Raw genomic sequence first — 7,298 nt, 5'->3', positions numbered from 1 at the left:
CACAAAAGGCCTCAACTGCCTCTGCAGTTTTCTGAGGCCAACTGAGGCCTGTAATGTTGCAGGAAACCTTATTAATACTATGTAACGTATCTACAGTATATACAGTATATATAAATAACATGCAGAAATCCTTCCCAGTGATTTTTACCATATCACCATAGCTGTTATGGAAACAGTGCAGCAGCTGCATGCTTTCCAGCATTAGTTTGCATTGATGTGCACAAATGCAGAAAATGCAGAAAATATTTTATATAGTGTGTACAATATATATAACAGTAGATATTTAACATTCAAATAATATTAGACATATCCAATTCTTTTTAACCTCTATATCATGAAGATATTAATGCTTTTAGGGGTCCAAGGACCTGTACAAAAGGCCTCAACTGCCTCTGCAGTTTTCTGAGGTCAATTGAGGCCTGTAATGTTGCAGAAACATTATTACTATATATATAGTATCTACGATATATACAGTATATATAAATAACATGCAGAAATCCTTCTAGCCCAAAGCTTTTTAATGAAATGAAATGAAATTCTGGATTTTTAAACTGTGCATGTTTTTTTTTTCCTCCAGCATCAGTGGGACGTTTCCTTTTCTCAGGAAGACTGTAGTCCTCTTCGATCGCAGGGCAAATAACTGATGCTTTGCTTCTCTACTGTTTAAATGCAAATAAGCAACAGCAGAGCAAACAGTGTTCATGTTATTTCTTTAGCTCCTTTTTTTTTTTTTTTTACCTTTTCATACTTAACACCTCTTCCTCAAAGCTATCTTTATAACCAGCGCACAATGCGGCCCAATGAGCGACATTTAAATTCTAAAACTTTTGCTCGTCCAGAATCTGATAGGCATGCAAAAAAGTTTTTTCGAAAGCCACAATCCCAACTTCAAATGGGGAGCCATATTAGAGCAGAGAAAAAAACAGCATTTGCCTGACATTTGCCTAACCTCCGAGAATAAAAAACAATGCCTACTTCGTTGGGGAATATTTTTTATATACGCGGTGAGCTTCGAGGCGGTTATACAAATGACATTTCTATTGCAGTTTCACTTGTATTGAAAGAGGATATTAAACATTGTCACTGTTGATCTGTTTATTCATTACCTAGCGTGCCTCCCTGAAGCAGCCAACGGATGCTAGCAGCCCGGGGAGGAGCCCGGCGTGGCTGAGGGTGTATCTCATCACTGTGTGGATCTCTTGAGCTTTAGCTTTTATCCTAAATGCATTAAGAAAGTATTAAAAAGCAATTTCATTCATATTACTACTAACCTTTCCGAGTGAATGAAGGCAGGGATGCTGTGGAATAAAAGATTTATTATGAGTCTGATATTGAGCTCTATGGTGACCTACAAAGTTCCCGGTGTCACCTGTAGATGGCAGCAGCTGCCAACCCTCAACACTATGGTTTTCAGAGAGCAGCAGAGGGGGAAGAAAAAAAGAAGGCCCTCAGAAGGCCCATCTACAGAATGCATTCAGACTACAACAGGGTGTTACAGAGTGTTTAATAGTTTTAATTCTGAATTATGTAAATAATTAATGTAAATAATCATCTGTACAGTTTTTAAAAGGGGAATTCTGGTTAAACACGACTTCTGTGTTTTAAATCTAATGTTATTGCAAAAAAAAAACTTTGGCAAATACAGAAAATAGGTTTTCTTTCATGATTAGTTTAACCTACATTACCCTGTGTGAACCTCTCTGTTCTAAATATAGAACTATAAGGTGCATCGCAATTTAAGACGCATTTACAAAAAAAGACACTACAAGAAACTTCTAATTCAGCAGGTCTCACTGCTGGGTGGTGGGGCTGGGTGGTGGGGCTGGGGGTAGCTGACTACCCAGATAGCAACAGTACGTTGGCCCAACGTTGGCAGATGTCGCCTATGTCCCACGTCGAAATTCAACGTCAGACCAATGTTGGTCTGTGGTTGGCAGTATTTTTAGAACGTCAAATATTGGTTAATACCCAACTTTAGGCCAACGTCAGGCCAACGTAGTCCCAACGTCAAATATTGGTTGGCACCCAATGTCAGGCCAACCTAGGCCCACTGGCCAAGATGACGTTGGACCAACGTGATTGGCCTATGTCATGCCAACGTAAACAATGACGTTGAGCCAACGTTGAGCCAACGTATACATTAGGGTGACCAAACGTCCGTATTTACCGGGACATGTCCGTATTTCACGTCCTGTCCCGGGCGCCCCGTGTTTTTTTTTTTTTTGAAAGTGAGGAAATGTCCTGGTTTTTAAATTACCTTCATTGGACCAGGTGTCCTGGTTTACTCAAATGAAAATATGGTCACCCTAGTATACTTGCTATCTGGGTAAGGTAAGTGAAGCTAAGCTAAGTAAACAAAACTTTAACAGTAAAATAAAGCTTTCTTTCAAAGTCATATGAGAGCTGAATGTTAATCTACACAGATTTATCTCCTAAAAAAAAAAACATAAAAAAAAAATGTTTATTTTGGTGAGTCAAGCTCTTTCAGTTTATTTACAGTATGCTAAGATTCCCGATTTTCTCCATCACTAGGCTGGAGCATAAGTATTAGCATTAGCGGCTATAACTGCTCCCCCAGTGCTGGATAATACTCGCCTCTGAACAAGAAAATAGGGGTTAGCGGCTAATGCTAATAACTCTGTACTTCAGTGCAGAGTGGCTTTACTGCTTCTTACAACCTGACTGGTAAAATGTATACATACATAAGGCCCAATGACATTTTTTGGGAAAATTAAAGGATTGCGCTTATTATTTTCTACATTCTATTGTTAGAATAATATTAAAGACATTTAAACATTTATTATTAGTGCCACATATGGAATCAGCAGCTATTGTCCAGCACCTCCACAAACTATAACTAAACTATTCCAGGTGACTCTCCCTCAGGAAAACACTGAGATTAAAATAGCAAGAGTGTGCAGACCTGCCCTCCCAGATAAATGTGCTACTTAGAAGAATCTAAAGTATAAAACATATTCTGGTTTGTTTAACACTTTTTTGTACTAAATAATTCAGCATGTTTTCCCGTAAAGCTTTAATATAGTCTTAAATATAAAATTTACAATGTAAAAAAATAGAAACTCATAAAAAGAAAGAAAACACATTGAATGAGAAGAGATGTGTCCAAACTTTTGACCAGAACTGTAAATGTATTGATTTTTAGCTCTCATGAAACAAATGTTTAGCCATAACAAACAATTACTTCATGTAATTATGATATTTTTAGTAGTAGAAACAAGAATTAGTAGCTAAATATCAGTATTATATAATTCAATTCAGAACATTATGACTTTCAGCGTTACACCTTAGCCCATGTCTGTCTTCTGTTTCTCCCTCGTTTGGTCTCTTGTGCTCCTGCCCCTCTGTTTTCCTGTCAAGTGTTCCCAGCCATGTGCTTGTGTTGTTGTTTTTGTACCTGTCTCCACCATAGCTCCGCCCCAGCCCTGCCCTAGCTATTAGTGTTCTCACCTGTGTCCTGTCTGTTACCCCGCCCCCTCGTCATCCAAACCCAGGTGTTTCTCACTGTCCTCTTGTATTTAAGCCCCTCTGTTAGAATGTTCAGTGTCGAGTCTTTTGTACAGTTTGTATCCTCTGTATCCTCTGTATCCTCTGTATCCTCTGTATCCTCTGTATCCTCTGTATCCTCTGTATCCTCTGTATCCTCGTATCCTCGTATCCTTGCTATCCGTATGTATCCTAGTCTTAGTTTGGTAGTCTGTGTTTCTTAGTCTTTGTTCTAGTTTTATATTCTCCCTGCCTTGTTTTTTTTGTAGTTGTTTGCGTTACCCGTGTTTTGTTTACTGTTTTATTTTATCTTGTTTGTTTAAATAAAATGAATGCGTAACATTCAGTTTCAGTATGTCATTTTTTCTGTAGGTTTAAAAAAAGGGGAATTCCACTGTACAATAGAACTGAGACAGAGATCAGTAATTCAAACTGAAATGTTTGTTTTAGAAAAGGCGGATTTGAATACAACAGACATATAAACACTATTCTTACTATCCGGGGGTACGTTTCCCAAAAGCGTAGTTGCTAACTACGTTAGCAACTTACATAGTCTGGACGATGCAGCTGCGACGCAGGTGTTTCCCAAAAGCGTGGTTGGAACTATGGAGGTAACCACGTTAGTAACTTGCATAGTGCAAACCTTAGTTAAGCTACTCAGGTGTTTCCCAGAACCGTAGTTCCAGCGAATATTCGCAACTACCATGGTTCAGCTGCGTCGTTCCAACTACAGCTCTAGACCTGTCGTTAGGAGCTTAGTTCCTGGTTATTAGTGCAGACGATGGACGGTAGGACTCAGAAAGCTGATAAATCACATTAATATTGCTGCACGAGGATTTAAGATGTCAAGTGTACCTATTTTTTTTAATGTTTGTGTTAATTACATTAATTGAGCCACTTCACTTTTACCCATGTGCGCCCAGGTAAAATAATAAAATTCAGTCCTTTTTTTTAATGTATGTCTTTAACATTTAGCTTTATTTGGCAAACATGAATTCAGTGTAGTGAAAAGAGAAGTGCTCTTTAGCTAAAATGTATTTTACAGTCTTGGAAAGATGTATGTCAATTATTCAAGCAGGCATCTCTTGAGTAAAGATAACTTGTGCTGTGAACATTTATGAAATAGTTAATAATTATTTTTTTAAACCCATTGTGCTATATGCACTCTGTGAATAAGATATGCAATAAGCAGGTGTTTTGAATTACCTAATTATCCTCTGGAGGTAACAGGGCCAGACAGAGTGTGAATAAAGAAAATTTATTATTTAGCCAATACAACGTGTTTCTAGGCCTATACAAATGTTATCAATTAGTATTTGTTAAATAATATATTACAGGAAATACGTAGAAATATGTAGGCTACATTAATATATATGTAAAAAATAATAACATTAATTGCCATTATGAAATAAAACATTAAGAGAATAAAACCACGACTGGGATTCGAACTAGGCTTCCATCCAGTGTCTGTCGAGTTTTGCTACCCTGTCAAACCGTATTATCCTAGTGCATATTTAATTTTTAAATATAAAATTGCTAGAAAAAGCCCAATATTTAAACATGCTTTCGGTAGAATATTTGGAAAGCCTGAATCAAAATATCAGGAGACAGTTTAGGGTTATTAGGGGTGATTATAAACCTTATGTTTTTTATTATTGCTAACTTATAATTACTTTCATTATCATCAGCTGTCATTTACGCATTTGTAATACTCAGAAAAAATGGCAAGGGGTTCCTGGTTTTTTAATGCAACCAAAAAGAACAGAATTACCATAAAAAAAAAACAATAAATAAATAAAAAATGTTTCCACGCATGGGCGCTGGTGTTGAGAAGCACATCTCGATGGGTTGCACAATTCGACAGAACACCGCGCGCTGCACGTCGTAGGCGCTCTGCTGAACCACTGAGTAACACATTTCTCATGTCTCATTTTAATAAGACTTCTTCAGAATGGTGATTATTTTATTTTAAAAAAATATTGCAATAGCAAATATGTGTATGTTTTTTTTAAGTAACAGTTGCAGTTCATTGTTATTTTATTAATAGTATTGTTGTCCGTTATGTTCTGGTGATAATTACAATATAAATAGCCTAAATGATACATTAGTAACATATTTTTGGCATAATATTTTAAAGATTGTGAGTTTTGCACGTTTTCTGCTGGGAAAGTCTGGCCGAACACATCTGGAAACACCTTAGTTAAGACCACGGTGGTTCAAACCAACATAGTTCAGACTTCTGTGGTACCAAGAAAGTACGATGGTTTCGGGAAACGGTCGTACTTCAGATGTTAGTTAGTTTAACGATGCATCGTACCACGTTAGTTCAATGCTAGGCTCCGTCGTTGTACGGGAAACGCACCCCAGATCCCCCAGTGAGTTTACACAAGCCTTCTGTGTTTAAATGTAATGTTAACGATGGAAAAACGGCAGATCCCTGTGTCCAATCTCTATCCTGAATATATGAAATATAGATTTTTAGGTCAAACCATTATCTCTCAAAACTGTCATACAGCAAATGTTCAGCCATTCAAATCATTTTATGTAATTATGCATTTTTATTTGGGGAAATTCTACTGATTTTGCACTTCTATCAAGAACTGAGACTGAGATCAGGCATTCAGACTGAATTGATTCTAAGTAGAAGAAATGACCAAATCAGATTTCTATACATAAATATAGATGGCATATAACGCCAAAATTGTGTCCCCAGGAAATTGCATGTATAAATTTGCACACAAGATAACTTTAAAATACATTTAATTATTAAGCATAGTGTCTTGTACATGGACCCAATTGCAAAAGTAAGATATCTAATTTAAAACAATTAATAAATACTACTTATAACACTGAAAAAATAGCAAACATTGCTACCTGTCCCCATTCTCTAACTATAAACTTTACTACGAAATATAATTATTAAAATCCTTCAGATATGTATGTTTTTTTGCATTGTTGTGTGACTCCAAATCCCATCTTTTCTTTTTTTATTATTTTTTTCATAATAAATCCATAAGATTTAAGTTAAAATACACATTTTAGTTCCTGGGTGTTTCTGGATTTCCCTCATTCCTGTTACCGTAACACATTACACTGATCATCTGAAACATCTGGAACATTTTACAACAAGTCACATCTACAACAGGAAGTGACATCAGCTGTTTCTTCTAAATATCATGGGAAGACCAAAACTAAGTTCCCTCATTTGTTTTTTCTGTATATTTGATCTTATTGTAACTATGACTAAGGCATGACATGAAAATTGCTGTTTACAGACGCGCTCCATCCAACCTGGCTGAGCTTGAGCTGTTTTATAAAGAAGAATGGGCTAAAAAATCTCAGTCTCTAGATGTGAAAAGCTGGTAGAGACAAACCCCAAAGCACTTACTGCTGTAATTGCAGCGAATGGTGGCTCTATAAAGTATTGATATACTGAACACATTTGCACATCACACTTTTTTTTTTTTTTTTATTTGATAAAATTTTTGAAAAACATGTATCATTTTAGTTAAACACTTTAAAATCCAGACTGAGAACCTACATGTTTGATTAGGCCTTTAGCTCAGCTTAAAACACTGTAGCTCTGCACATTTTTATTCTGAAACGGCACTTTTGTATCATGTTTTGATTCATGCTTTATTCTTATTCGTTTTTATTTATTTTTTTAATTTCTTGTTGTTCTTTTACATGTTCTCTTTGTTTTAATCATGTTATTTTAGTCTTTATTTCCATTTTCACTGTTATTCTTTTACATGTTTTTTTAAATTTGACTTCTCTGTGTGTTTTCTAATTTG

This window comes from Astyanax mexicanus, chromosome 14, assembly GCF_023375975.1.
Source record: "Astyanax mexicanus isolate ESR-SI-001 chromosome 14, AstMex3_surface, whole genome shotgun sequence".
Taxonomy (NCBI): Eukaryota; Metazoa; Chordata; class Actinopteri; order Characiformes; family Acestrorhamphidae; genus Astyanax; species Astyanax mexicanus.
Note: the sequence above shows the minus strand (reverse complement) of the source record.